The 15,375-nt window shown below is 44.9% G+C and overlaps 1 pseudogene; it reads right to left on the bottom strand.

Moving 5' to 3' along the window:
* Positions 1–3,272: 3,272 nt before the first annotated feature.
* LOC120237550 lies at positions 3,273–3,822 on the bottom strand (annotated as a pseudogene).
* Positions 3,823–15,375: the final 11,553 nt, after the last annotated feature.

Here is a 15,375-nt window from a genome sequence, read left to right as displayed (position 1 = left end):
ATCATGTAACAACACTTAAAATAAGGCCCCATAGTTTTCTGTCTTTTGCAGAGCCAAACAGGCTAGTTAAAGAGATCTGGTAGGGATTGTGATCTTTGAGACTTTAAATTCTTTGTTGGTGGACTACCTGTGCTGTAGAGGGGAGTGCTGCATTGTCTATCTGATCCTAAAAGCCCTCATGCTATAAGTCAAGGAGCCACCTTCATGGTTCTACCAGCTGCTGAGTATATCTACTCAAACTACATTTTTAGGAACTTTGGAAATAACAGAAGAATATATTCATGGATGTAGTGGGCCCACTGAGAGAGTCATTTACGTCCAAATTCAATGGACTCCCATACATAGTCATTTTTACCTATAGATCATGATGGGGGTTTTCTGGAATACTAATGATTCGCATTCTTTCAGAATCAATGTCCAATTATTCCTAAAAGGTTTAGATATGTCTCTTTGTCTAGTATGAAATTATCCGTTGTTTGCCTGCCAGTCTGCCACAATGCTTGCCACTCCTAATTGTTTCTTAGATCTGTTATGCTCACTTTGACTTTCCCCTGTTGACTCTTGAATTCATGATCCTGTGTTTTAACCCTTTGATCAAATTTTGTGAGGGCCAAGGTTCCAGGAGAAAATAGAACTGACCTATATCAAGAGAATAAATGTCTTTTAAAGCAGAAGATTCCACCTCCACTTCCCAAACCAGCCAAACTTTCCTGGAGTAATTCTATAAATTCCCTGCCAATATGGAGAAGCCATTCAGCAAAAAGAGACCAAGACTAACCATTCTGGGATGAAAACCTTTGTTCAGCCTTTAGACAAGACCAAGGCAACTGCTCTCCAAAGGAATGTCCCCCGGTCATGAACGTCTCTCCCTAAACTACTTTATGACCTGGTAGCCCAGAGTCCTTCATCTCTGTGCCTGAGTTGTGACCTCTCCTGGCCTTGAACATTGCTGCCATCTCAATACACCCTCCTGCTTAGCTGACTACTAATAGCCTCCAAGATAATAGGTGGGTTTTCATGGTGACTCTAATGATTTTAAAATATACCCAAAAATTCTTTGACAATTTCTCCTTTTAGAAGGTGGAGACTAATTCTTCTCCCCTTGAGTGTGGGCCTGAATGATCAACTACTTTCTATTTAAAAAAATTTTTTTAAGTTTATTTGTTTATTTTTGAGAGAGAGAGACAGAGAGAGTTGGGTGGAGGCAGAGAGAGAGCATGTCAAGCAGGTTCCACACTGTCAGCACTGAGCCCAATGTGGGGCTCGACTCACAAACCTTGAGATCATGACTTGAGCCAAAACCAAGAGTCGGATGCTAAACTGACTAAGCCACCCAGGTGCCCTGAATGATCAACTACTTTCTTAAAAAAATCAAATGTGGAGGAAGTGGTGGTCTGTGACTTCCAAACTTAGGTTGTAAGAAGCATCGTGGCTTCCTCCTTGCTCTTACCTTTGGACTGCTCACTCTGGAGAAGCCAGGCACAAAATTGTGAGGACATACACGCAGCTCAAATAGAAGCTCATGTGAAGGAGAACTGAGGTCTCCTACCAACAACCAGCAACACGTGAGTGAACTATCTTGGCTGTGAATTCTTCAGGGCTTTAGACTTCAGATGATTGCAACCCCCGCCCAAATCTTAACTACGTGTATCACAAGAAACATTGAGCAAATCCTTTATCCATTTTGAGTTTATTTTTGTGTATGGTGTGGGAAATTGATCTAGTTTCATTCTTCTGCATGTTGCTGTCCAGTTCTCCCAGCACCATCTGTTAAAGAGGCTGTCTTTTTTCCATTGAGTATTCTTTCCTGCTTTGTCAAAGATTAGTTGGCTGTATATCTTTGGGTCCACCGCAGCAACTTCTTACTTGACACATCCCCAAAAGCAAGGGAATCAAGAGCAAATATAAACTATTGGGACCTCATCAAGATTAAAAGCTTCTGCACGGCAAAGGAAACAATCCACAAAACTAATAGGCAACCTACAGAATGGGAAAAGATAGTTGCAAATGACATATCAGATAAAGGGTTAATATCCAAAATCTATAAGGAACTCACCAAACTCCACACCCGAAAAACAAACAACCCAATAAAGAAATGGGCAGAAGATATGAACAGACACTTCTCCAAAGAGGACATCCAGATGGCCAACAGACACATGAAATGATGCTCAGCATCCCTCCTCATCAGGGAAATACAAATCAAAATGACACTGAGATACCACCTCACGCCAGTCAGAGTGGCTAAAATGAGCAAAACAGAAAACTCTAAAGGCTGGTGAGGATGTGGAGAAACGGGCACCCTCCTGCACTGTTGGTGGGAATGTAAACTGGCACAACCCCTCTGGAAAACAGTGTGGAGGTTCCTCAGGAAACTAACAATAGAGCTCCCCTATGACCCAGCAATAGCACTGCTAGGAATTTACCCAAGGGATACAGAAATGCTGAGGCATAGGAGCACGTGTACTCCTATGTTCATAGCAGCACTCTCCACAAGAGCTAAAGCATGGAAAGAGCCTAAGTGTCCATCAACGGACAAATGGATCAAGAAGATGTGGTTTATCTATACCATGGAATACTACATGGCAATGAGAAGGAATGAAATCTGGCCATGTGTAGCAACATGGATGGACCTTGAGGGTGTTATGTTGAGCGAAATAAGTCAGGCAGAGAAGGACAAATACCATATGTTTGCACGTATAGGAGGATTAGAAGGACCTTAATGGAGGATCATGGGGGAGAAGAAGGGAGGAAATGTGGGGGAAAGGGAGAGAGGCAAACCATGATAGACTCTTGAATGCTGAGAACAAACTGAGGACTGATGGATGTGGGGGGGGGAGGGGGGAGATGGGCATGGAGGGGGGCACTTGTGTGGATGAGCACTGGGTGTTATACGGAAACCAACTTGGCAATAAACTATTTGTAAAAAAAAAAAAAAAAAAAAAAAAAAAAAAAAAAAAAAAAAAAAAAAAAAAAAAAAAAAAAAAAAAAAAAAAAAAAAAAAAAAAAAAAAAAAAGGAAATATTGAGCAAAGCCCTTCCAAATTCCTGGCCTACACAAACAATATGAGATGATGCATGTTTATTGCTGATTTAAGTCACCTATGTTTTGTGTTAATTTGGGATTTGTTGTTGTTTATTTGTTTGTTTTGGGGGGGCTTTAAAAATATTTATTTGTTTACATTTGTTCTCAGGCTTGGGAGAGGGCTCCAGGGTGGTTAGAAAGCTTCCTAGTGGCTTCAGGGAGAGGTATAGGCACAAGCTCTTGCACGAGGGTTACCAGAGGGGCCCTCCAAAGATGGGTTTAATAGGCTCCTGGTCATGCTTGAGGGTGAGCCTTTTGAAGAGATGCTCGCCCTTCCCAGCCTGTGGGCCAGCCAGCCTGCTAAAGGTAGTCAGGTGGTTGCCCATCTTCTTGATAGGCACCTCCTCATTTAGGAAATGGTTCTCCAGGAAGTCACGGAGATGGTGGTGTCCATGGGCAGAGCTCAGGGCATACAGATCGGAAAGGCCCTGGTTCAGGTTCTTCTCCAGAATCAGGGCAGCTTCTTTGGCTTCCAGGGTGTTTCCCCACTCATCTTGTGATGGCTTCTGCATGTCCTGGAAGAGGACGTGGCCTCTGCATTGGTTTTCCATCTTCAAGAGATGCACAGCACCCTTGCACTTCTCCACAGCCAACTAGGGGAAGAAGTGGCTCACACTCTCCAAAGCCCCACATCAAAATAGAAGCCCAGAGAGAGGTAGGTATAAGACACCCACAGATGCTTGTTGACCAGGCTGCAGCCTCCACCTGGGCAGAATCATTCAGACAAATCTGCAAGCTCATGATTGATTGGTTAATAAGGAGCTAAGCCCAAAATAGGGTGTTGGCTGGTTCCAGAAGGAGTGGATGGCCGAGAAGAAGGCTCTGAAGTTTGTGACTGGATAGAAGGTTGGAGGGTGGTCAGAGGCTGATAGAAGGGGCTTCCTTGGGTGTGTTCTGTCCAAACACTGTTGAAGCAAGAGACAGATCCATGGACTGCTGGACACTCTTGGTTGGGGGCTAATTCGTTATACAGCAACAGATAACTAATACAGTGACTTGGCAACAACTTCTTTTGCTGTCCATACTATCACGCATGTCTGTCATGGGAATTATGAGCCAGATGAGAGGGAATAATATATGATAGAGCAGTGGGGAAGATATTTTGGGAAATGTGACTGTTCCTCATACCATACCTCCTCATAAACCGTGACATCAAAGCTCCACTGTGTAACCTGGATGTTGATTCCACTAGATTTGTAGGGACATTTCGATTAGAACTTACAAAGAAATAGCCCACAAATGTTTCTTTGCATTTTCTTCCCAGCAGCTCTCTGGAGCAGGCAGGGCAGCTATTATTTTCCCCAACTTAATCGTGAGAAAACTTGGGCCCAGAGTTTCAAATTTCAAGGGACCAGTATGTGACAAAGTCAGGGTTTGAATGGAAACCTCTCTGATTCCATATCTGGGTTACCACCATGCCTCTTAAATAAGTGCCATCCTGGCTATGTGGGTGAGTTAAATCCAATTCAGCATATTTAATGGCAAGAGATGATATTTACAAAGTGCTTGATGCAAGGCAAAGTACTCACTAAGTGGTGGCTAATACTGTTACTACATTTATGGCATGCCAGGTGCTGGGAGGTGAATAAGACCAGGCGCTTTTTCTTAAGGAGCTTGGGCCAGGAGGAGAAGCAGGCGGAGGGATATGCTTCTAGGATTGCCTTGAAAAGCCAGCAAGAAAAGAAGAGCAGGTAGAGGCCAGGTAAGGGGGTGGAATGTCCAGGGTCCTTTATGGATCAATGTTCTGTCCCCTCTCAAATGGGAGGGTGGAGCCTTCCCACCCCACTTTTCAATTTCCACAATAATTATTACCTTGTTTTCTTGGATCTAAAGTGACTCACTGAGATGTAGGAATCAGCCAGGACATCTTAGGAGAAAACACGGTGGAATGACATTCCTACCTCTGTGAGGTCCTCCAGACAATGACTACACGGAAATCACTTCCCAGAGTTCACAGGAGAGTTGATGTAGCCGCAGGCAGCCCATGGGACAGGGGGTATGAAGCGGCTTCTGTGGGCCCTGGAGAGAAGATGAGGATCTGGGTGTTACAGAATGGCTTCCACTGGTCGAATGCACCCCGAGGTCCTCGGTGCCACCAAAGATTTTCCTGAGCTGGGAGGAGAAGCCTTCTGAGTGGCTTATCGGGGTCCTGTGTAAGAACTGAGGATGGCCTGTTTTTGTTTGAATTCTCCTTGCTTTTGTTTTTTTTTTTTAAATTTTTTTTTTGAAATGATCACCAAATTCCCATCATTCTTTGTATGCAACGCCCATTAAACCTAAGCGATTCCCCAAGACAAAGAAAACACCACGTCTGGGGACATGTGCCAATAAGAAGTCCATGACCTTCCCTTGCTGGGGCACTGGTATTTTTAAAGCAACAAATGCTTGATATTGAATATCCCAGTAAGGCTTCCTCCTGAGCAGATCCAACAATTGTCCCGGAGAAGAAACAAACTGGGAAATGCCCCCAAACTGTTCTGTGGCGCCCGCAAAACAGATCATCAAATTCCTCTCCCTCATCAGGAAAGCAGGAGGTGGGCGTGCATGTGTGTGAGGGGGGAGGAAGCTGCCCTATGGTACCGAGACTCACTGTTGTCCTTATGTCAGCACAAGGGAGGACGCGGGACCTTTCGCTCCCCGCTGGAAAAACACAAGACACAAGCCAGCTTCTCTCCAAGGACATTTTGCACCCAGAGGTCTTTGGCTCCAGGCAAAAACACCGACTCTGGCCCTGGCACGGGCTCTGGAAGCCGAAGCCCTCTTCTGGCTCTGGGCATGACTAAGTGCTGGGCTGATGTGGCAGAGAGAGGTCCTCCGTGCCAGCCGGTGAGGCGGAACGCCGGAGCAGGTGGCGCTGAGCCTGCTCTACCCTGCACCACGCGCCCCCTCTTCTGCAGGCCGGAGCACCGGAGTAGCCTTTCTCGTCCTTTGTTTTTCTGCAGCAAGCGGAGGCAAAGGTTGAGGAGAGGGAAATGTGATCTCCGGTGAATTGCAATATTTTTCTTTCTCTAATCCCATTCAGGTGGTGACTTTCGCCAAAAGGAAAACCGGGCCAACATGCAAGATGGTTAAAAGCCCTGATTATTACCCCAGCGGATGTGCATTGGCTGAACGCAACTCTGGTCCCAGTGATTCATTGCTAATGGGCCTCAAGTTCTGACCTAGGGTTTAAGATGCGGCTTGTGTGAAGGCGGAGGAGGGCAGCTGTGGGAGGATCGCTCCCCTGGAGAGGAGCGGGCCGGAGCCGGGGGTCTCTGAGCCTGGCCCAGACCACAGCTGCCTGGGGGCCGGACACTTCCTCTCGGGCTGCCTGCTGTGCACCTGCCATGGGCTTCTCTCCTCTCAGGGCTGGGCTTGGGCAATGTGTCCTTTCTCCACCCCCGTCGCGCCACGTCTCCCAGGCTGGGCTTGGGGCGACAGTGTGCAGAGAGTGGGGGGACAGTGCTCTATTGTCTGCACTCCCCAGTGAGGGTCTCCCCAGTGGGGAGAGTGGGAAGCACTGTCTTGCACGAATAATACACCTTCCTCACTCTTTTGAAGAGTTCAGAGTACCTAGCAGACAGAAAGTTCTTCTTCGCCCTCAACAACTCCCTGAGGCGAAAGCAGGTTTTGATTCCCCCACCCCTTGCCTTTTTGTTTTGTTCTGTTTTTTTAAATAGATGAGGCACTGACAGCCCACAGCAAGGGTCTCTGGGAGTGAGCTGTGCAGAGGCAACAGGAAGCAAATGGGGAAGAACTGATCCGGGTGAGTCTGTTACAGAGGCAGGAACTCTCCTGGCTACTTTCACGCTCAATCATTATAGGACATTGAAAAATCACACCTTAAAAAGTCATGATATATATAATTCCTTGTTCCAGAAGCTGGCCAACTAATTATTAGGTTCCAGAACCTTCTTGTTCAGCAAGAAGTTTCTCTTCTAAGAGGATGCTAGCAGGTTGTGAGGGAATATCATTGCAACTACACGCAAGCAGTTGCAAAGGCCAGAGGAAGAGTAGTGCAAACAGTGGCCCCACTGAGCTGAAGAAATGAAGGCAAAAAGTCGGATGTCTCTGCAGACACTTGTGACCTATTGTGCCGCCTCTAGTCTTTCTTTGAGCACACTCCAGCAGCAGAAGTGACTTTTCACAAAACCAAAATGCGATCATGCCATCCTTGTACGTAAAATACCCAACAGCTTCGCATAATCTTCAAAATGAAATTCTAACTTCTCTGCACAGCATGAAAGACCATAGTCTTCCCGCTGGATATGCAAAACTGCCTGCTATTTTTTTAGACTCTGTGTTTATTAATTCACTCATTTGTTCGGATGTCAGCCTGGCATTTATTGGAGGGTTAATATTTTCCAGCCAGTCCACTAGGCAGTGGGATCCTAGCAATCCTGGTCGTGCCTAGAACATGATGTGATCAAGACTCGGATTCTGCCTCTAGTCTCGTAACTTATTCCTTGGAACTTATTTTTCTCTCTGGAACTTATTTCTCTCTCTCTCTCTCTCAACTCTCTCCTTGTCCACCAGCTAACTTTACTGTTCAGTGAGCTTCCTTCATCATTCCTCCACTCCCCACCCCTGCCAAATACCACTCTTGTGTTCTGATAACTCATGGCGCTGTAAGTGGGTATTAGGATATTGTTTCCCTACGTTGTGGATGAGAGGTTTGAGGAGGGGGACTCTGTCTTACATATACTGTCTAGCACAGGGCCCAGCCCCTGGTAGGTGACTGTACAGTCATGGCTTCATGGCTACATTGACGTTGGCCAATGAGATGTGAACAGAAGTCTTCTGGGATTCTTCTGGGAGAGAAAATTCTAAACACTACTGTCCCTTGTTTTCTACTTGGTGTCATATCTAGAAATGACTCTGGCTGCAGCCACCTTGCTGTCCAAGTGGAACTAGCTTTAGAAAGAAGCCAATAACGAGGACAGCAGGGTGGAGAGTTGGAAGTAATGTCAGCCTGCGATCATTACCTCTAGACTTGAAGTTATGAGAATGGCACATTTCTTATGTCTTAAATCTTTCTGATTCAAGGTCTTCTCTTCCCTTTTCTTCTTCTTTTTCTCCTCCTCCTTTTTCTTTTCCCTTCTCCTTCTCTTCCTCTTACTTGTTCCTTTTCCTTTTCTGGGGGCGGGGGGGGGGGCGGGGAGAGGTTGTTTTGTTGCCAAAATCTTCCTAAGTGATTTGGAACTCATTATCTTTCTTTGATTGGACTGAGTGAATAGGGCCCAGACATATTAATCCAACTGACAGCATCTGGTATTAGTTGTATTTTCTCATATGCCTTGTCTGCCTTACTAAACTGTTAAGTGCTTTGAGGGGAAGAAATTATTTTGTCCAAAACTGTCCTTTTAGTTTCCTCTCGTAAGTGTCTACCTATGTAAGGAGTTCCATAAAGGTGTGTAGAGTTGAATTGAATTGAAGCTTTCAACTACTTTTTCTCCTTTTTCTTTCTTTTAAAAATGTTCATTCATTTTGAGAGAGAGAGGGACAGAGAGAGAGAGAGTGAGCACAAACATGAGCAGGGGAGGGGGAAGGACAGAGAGAATGGGACTGAGAACCCCAAGCAGGCTCTGCGCTATCAGCACAGGGCCCGATGCAGGGCTCAATCTCACAAACCATGAGATCATGACCTGAGCCTAAATCAAGAGTCAAATGCTTAACCGACTGAGCCCCCCAGGTGCCCCTCTCCTTTTTCTTAACCCTCAATTTACCATTTCTCTTTGTACCTCACAATTTAGTATTTTATTCTATACTGTTGCTCTCACATTGTTTCCCATTGAAAGTCTTGCAAGAAGTCTTCTCCAAGGAGATGTTAAGGTCCTGGAGAACAGCATCTGAGTCTCATCTTACATTCCCTTGGTGTCCCATAGGATTCTCACCATTTGTAGGACTCATTAGGGGCAGCTAAAAATTTCCTCATGAACTAATCCTCTGAGACCTTACACAGCATGAATCCCACCTGAGTTTGTAGTTACACACTCCTTGATGATGGAAGCTCCTTGATGATGGAAGTTCTCACCTTTGCTTTTTCTACCCTATACCCTCATGGGCACAGAGTGGGCATCAATAAAGGCTTAATGGATGAGAATATTTAAGAACTGTCTCCCCACATATCACAAACCCACAAAGCAATTTTGGTGAACCAAAACCTCTCAAGAACTGGTGTGATGGAAGTGGGACTAGCATTTAGAAAGATCTTTTGGGGTGGGAGGGCTAGTTTTGGGGGGCCAACACTCACTAATACCCTTGTATAGCCATTGGACCACTTTACTATAATCTGTGGGTCGTTTTGGAGCCTGGTTTTCTTTTCCAATCTGCCAGATACTTCTATTTCTGTTTTTGAAGCTCTGCTCCTGATATGTCCATCCAGGTCTCCAAAGAATCCTGCAGTCAAAACTATGGTTTGTTGAAGGGCACTTGGCACCCTGTTTCCTGTCCCTAAGAAGGTCCTTTGACAAGATGCTCCAGCTGCCTGTGTTTCACAGCTTGCCACAATGACAGATATTCAAGAATACCACTCTGCTCTTCAGTTTAAATTATTTACACTGGCTCCTAACAAACAAACAAGCAGTGAGAGGCAAACTCAGAAGCCTATACATTCCCATCCCTTCAATGACACTTTAAACCATTTCTTTTATCTTGGTGATAGAGATTTTGACCCTAGTTACAATGCGGTATCTCCCAGACACGTTTTAAAAACCTGAGAACCATGGGAAAATGGGGATTGGGTGAGAATCAACAAATTCATCCTCATTTATTCTTCCTTATTTTAGATCTCCGAGTGGCCTCGCTTCTCTCTCCAAATCTGATGAACAGGTTTAACCTGTGAAGAACGGTTGTGCATTCTTTGCCTTGTTTAGTTTCTACTCGTGTGTGTGAAGGGGGTGGTGGTGAATTATGTGTGTGTTTATGTGTCAGGAGCATCCACGATATATACAAGGAAATGCCAGGAAGCAGGGTTTCTTAGATGTAATCTTCTATGTCAGTGTGTTATACCCAATGAAAATATCCCAGTATAAGACAACTTTTGACATGTGAGGCAGTGTGCTACATGCCCTAGGGGATAAGAGATGTGTAAGACTTACTCAGACCCTTCAGGTATACTATGGGCTATACACAGTTCAAAATAGAAAAAAAATATTTCCAAAATGGGGAAGTTTTGTATTAAAAAAGTAATTCACTGCCATAAAAATTAATATAAACTAGGAATGTATTTAGTAAAAAGAGTAAAGTTTCCACTTCTTTGTATTACAAACATAATCCACTCCCATAAAATTAATATAAATTAGGAATGTATTTAGTGAAAAGAGTAAAGTTTCTACTTCTCCATCTCTAATCCCAGAGATAGGCTCTGTTAAGAATTTTGTTGTAGGTGGGTGCCTGGGTGGATCAGTCAGTTAAGTGTCCAACTTTGGCTCAGGTCATGATATTGCGGTTCGTTGAGTTCAAGCCCAGTGTCAGGTTCGATGCTGACAGCTCAGAGCCTGGAGCTGCTTCAGATTCTGTCTCCCTCTCTCTCTGTCCCTCCCCTACTCATGCTCTGCCTCTCTCTCTCAAAGATAAATAATAAAACATTAAAAAAAAGAATTTTGTTGTACCCTTTCAGAATTTTTATGAATATAGAAACATTTTTATGTACTTGGATCATAGTACACATATTGTTCTCAACCTGTATCTGTACTATAGACATGTCTTATCCTCATTTCACTTTTCATTTGCTGTATAATATTCTTTTGTATGTGTACACCCTAATGTCTCTTACTAATCAACCATTGGACCCAATTTTATGAGGTTTTTCACTCCATCAGAAACCGTGTTCCCATGAATATCCTTGTTCTCTTATTTTTCTACACATATTGAAGCACCTTCTTCTTGGGAAGATCAGGGAAGATTTCAGAGAAAAGGCGAAACATTAATAGAGCCTGAGGGAAGGAATGGCATGAGCAAGGGTGGGAAATGCAAGGCATATGTAGGAGTCTGTAATTAGACCTCTTAGGGGGAAATGTAGGATGTACGGTTCCGCTTGAGCAGTTGACTCACAAGAAAAAAGTTCAGATGAATGGAGGGTTTGCAAGGGAACACAAGTTCTGTTGGCTTAGATATTTTGAGTTTGCGGTGATGCCATGATACCTAAGAATATCACACACAGATCTAGGAATGGAGGGTGTTGGGTGGATAAGAACAATGGGAAAGAAGAGCCTGGAAGTCACCGGGCTTTCCAGGAAGCACCGGGAAAACTAAGACCTATGCAGGAGACACTGTGATCCAACAGGGCTTGGTAACTAACTGGATGTGAAGGAAGTCAGTGGAGGTAACAGGCCCGGTTTCCTCATTTGGAAAATGGGGACAACAGTTTCCACATCTCAAGGTGGTTACAAGCACGTAGCTGAATATGGGCCAGTCTGCCGTAAGCAACAGTCATTACTATACTCTTATTTTATTCGGTTATGAACCTTCTCAGTACTCCCCCAGATAATGGTCATCCTAACAGGGCTTTCCAAGTTGCTAGTTTATGGAATGAAGAGGGTGGATTACAGCGACCTTTTCAGAGAGTAACTGTGAAGTCACAAAAGGGGGTTGGCTGTGTTTTCTCAGTGATTCAGCAGAAACTTAAGGGTTACCTCCAAAGTGGAGAATCTGGTCTAAATACTTCGGGGCACTTTCACATCTGCAGTTACTGAGTTCGATTTTCCCCTTTATCTAATTCAATTCCCCTCACCAAATTGCAGAGCTTGTTTTTGCTTTCAGAGCAGAAAGGAAGGATGGGAAGACACACTCCAAATATTTAGTTAGTTTCAAAAGTATGTGTTATTCCAAGCACCTTCAAGTACTAGGTTTCTTGAAATAAGAAACTATCATCTTGCTATGCTGTGTTCCCTTTGGCAGGAACAATAACCATCCACTTCGTGTGCATAACACTCAGCTCTTTGCAGGGAAAGAAAAACAGCCTGATGGCCGGAAGAGCTAAATTCCAGGCTCAGCTCTCTCCATGTAGCTGGGATGATTTCTCTAGGACTTGTGTGCTTTATCAGTAAGATGTGAGGGTTGAACATGGCATCTTTACATTCCTTACTTATAGGATATTACAGCTTCTCTTCACAAACTCCTTGTGAAGCCCCAGTATCACGAAGCCTGTTTTGCAGATTTGGAAATGGAAACCCAAGAGGTGAGTGACTTAGTTAAACTGAGCACGGTTCCCTGCTCAGGGACATGATCAGGACCAATAACTGCTATCTTGTACAAGTTTCTCTCTGAGCTCAGCTGGGAGAAAGGCTTCTAGAAGGTCCGGCGTCTGCCTTCTGTCATGTGGACAATGATCTTCTACCACTTGGCAGCCACAGCCCTTAGGCGGACCACCGCTCCTTCCTCCCTTCTCATGCTTTTTTCACACTCTTGTTCCAGCCACACTACACTACTTGGAGTTCTTCTTATGGCCTCACTCCCTCTCCCTCTCATCTCCTGGTCTTTGCATAAACTGGATTTAGTGTGGGGGCTTCGAAACTCCTTTCCTCATGAATCCCTTTCCCTACTTAACTTCTCCCCATTTAGGGTTTTATTCTACCATTGTTTCTTTCAGATAGCCTTCCCTGACCCTCCCTCCAAGCTGTGTAATTTCTATGGATTACATACTAGTTTGTACTTCCCTAATTGTTGTGATAATACTATTTACCACAACACATGGTATAAGTGTCTGTTAACTCATGACACAGATGAAAAATATTCTTGGTGATTGTCCCAAATTGCAGTGGTTTAAACAAGATAAAACTTTAATTTTCCATCATTGTAAGGAGAAATTTGGAGATAGGTTGTCCAGAGCTGATATAGTAGCTTTATGGTCAACAGAGACATAGGTCCTTAAAGTTTCTTGCCCCAAGCGTTGCCTCATATTTGCAAGATGGCTGTTGGAATGCAAGCATTACATCCATGAAAGGGGCAAGAACTGAAGGTAGTGTCTCCCAGGTGAGTCAGTTCCCTTTATGTAACTTTCCTGTAAGCGCCTCCCAGAGAGGTCTACTTGCTTATCCTTAGCTGGAAAAGGTAAGCTTTCAGCACCCTGAGAAACACTGGATGCCTTTGGTGAAGTGAAGAAAGAGAAGCTTTGGTGAAGCTGTTTGGTAGGCAATCGCTGTCTCTGTCATCCAAGCTGCTCAAGATGTGGTAGGCACTCCACGTCAGTCTGTGAGCCGATAAGTACAGAGATGTAAGTGTTTAGAAACTTTTGTGGCACCGTGACATTTACATGACATGGTATCAATCCACAGTGGACAGGTAATATGACGACAAATGGTCCTTCACCACAGGGTTTGAGAAGCCCTGTCTGCCCACAGTCCTCTGTCTTCTCTACAAGACTGCAAGCCTCATGAGGGCAGGTAAGTCCTGCTCTCTTGTTATACTGATTGATCTTACACAATGCCTAACAAAGAGGTGCATAGTGAGCCTTTGAGGCAGGATAGCACTGAATCCACTTGTCACCACCTGGTTCTTGCTCAGCTCACCTTCTCTGAAGTGTCTGGATACCTCTCTTCTCTTCTGTCTCCCTCCATGATCTCCTTCTCTAGTTTCTCTCTTGCTCTCCTGTCAGCATCTCCCAGGTCCCTCTTTCTGCCCAAGCCCTTGCATGTGATCACTTCCCAAGCTTCAGCCCTAAGCCCTCTGCCTCTCACTTTCCACGTCCTCTCTGCTGAGCTTGCCCACTTCCACAGTTTCAATGCTCCTGCAGAAGAAAGACCCCTGGGCCCTGCCCCAAGACTGGACTCTCTCTTCGCCTCTGGTATTTTCCAGAGCTTGTTGGAATGGGTCCAAACCCAAGCTACTCTCCTCCCCTAATCCAGGCTGACTTCTTGACTTCCCTTCCCTGGAAGGGATCCCATAGACCCTGGCTTCAACGAGGAGAGTTTTTCCATTGCTTCTGTGGCCCTTTTCTGTCTTGTCTTGTTTTCTTTTCTTTCTAACTTATTTTATTGTTTTACTAGGGCTACTGTAACAAATTACCACAAACTGAGTGCCATAAAGCAACAGAAATACATTCTCTCACAATCTGGGAGGCTGGAAGTCAGAAATGAACATGTCGGCAGAAGCATGCTCTCTTTGAAGCCTCTCAGGAAGCATCTTCCTCTTCCAAGCTGCAGGCATGCCTTGGTCTGTTACAGTGTAACTCAGGCTCCTCTTCTGTGTTCTCCCCCCACCTTGCCCAATGTCTCCGTGTCTTCACATGGCATTATCACCTCTGTGCGCCTCTCTCTTTTTCTTGAAAATACACTGGTCATATTGGATTGACCCACCCTACTCTTGTATGACCTCATTGAGCTGAACTAATTATACCTACCAAGTCTTTATCTCCAAATAAGACCACATTTGGAATTGCTGGGGGTTAGGGCTTCTTCAATTCATCTTCTTGTCAGGGGACAGGGGGTGAGAATCACAATTTTATGCATAACATTTCACTTTCTCTTTCTTTTCATAATTATCACTTCATGGAAACTTCAACTGAGGTCTCCAGGATGCAGACTCTGAGGCAGAGTTCAAGGTGTTTGTAGGGAGGGCCCTTGAGGTCAATCCCTGTGAAGGGGGAGGGCCAGGAAACTGGGTTGGTTGTGCAGAGAAAGCAGTTGGGCTGGGAAGCAAGCCCAGAGAAAGCCTCACTGAGGCTAAGAGGGCCCTGGGTTGAGCCTTGGTGGTCACTTGATGGTCATGCCTACTGTGACCAAGTGAATTGTCTAGAGTTAAGGGGTTTCCAGGACACAGGATTTTCAGCTTACAGGCCAACTGGGATGACTGGTCAGCTTTATGTTTCTGTATCAGTCTTGGGAGGCAGGTGAGGTAGAGACTTTCCACATTCAAGATTGAAAATATCCGATGTGACTGAAATACCTCCTTTATGGACAGTGAAGAGACACAAATCTGAAAAACGATTCAATAACTTTCAATGGCTTTCCACTGAAGTATTTTCAACGGGATAAAGACAGAATTTTCATCATCATGTTCTTGTTCAAAACCTTTGTTATGTTAAGGCTACCTGTCTCCATGTGGCTCCATAGGCTCCCAGCCTTCCACAGTGTGACCCAGCTCTGAGAAGGTTTGCTGCAGAGCCAGTGAAGAGGCCTCCTGCACTCTCTCAGCTCTTCACCATCACCCCCACGAGCATCAAGCATCATGTGGAAGCTCATCCTATTTTCCCCAGCTGTTCAGATTTGTCCATACTCAAGGCTCAGCCTCTCTCAGGTCTACGTTGAATCCTACTAGTTTCTGCAGACCAGTCTCCCTGAAGATAGGCACCCTTAGACCAGGCCAAGAAAGGTC

The sequence above is a fragment of the Hyaena hyaena genome, unplaced genomic scaffold (genome assembly GCF_003009895.1).
Source record: "Hyaena hyaena isolate Hyena2069 unplaced genomic scaffold, ASM300989v1 scaffold_185, whole genome shotgun sequence".
Classification (NCBI taxonomy): domain Eukaryota; kingdom Metazoa; phylum Chordata; class Mammalia; order Carnivora; family Hyaenidae; genus Hyaena; species Hyaena hyaena.
The sequence above is the reverse complement of the archived record's forward strand: the minus strand, read 5'-3'. Positions and strand labels throughout refer to the sequence as shown.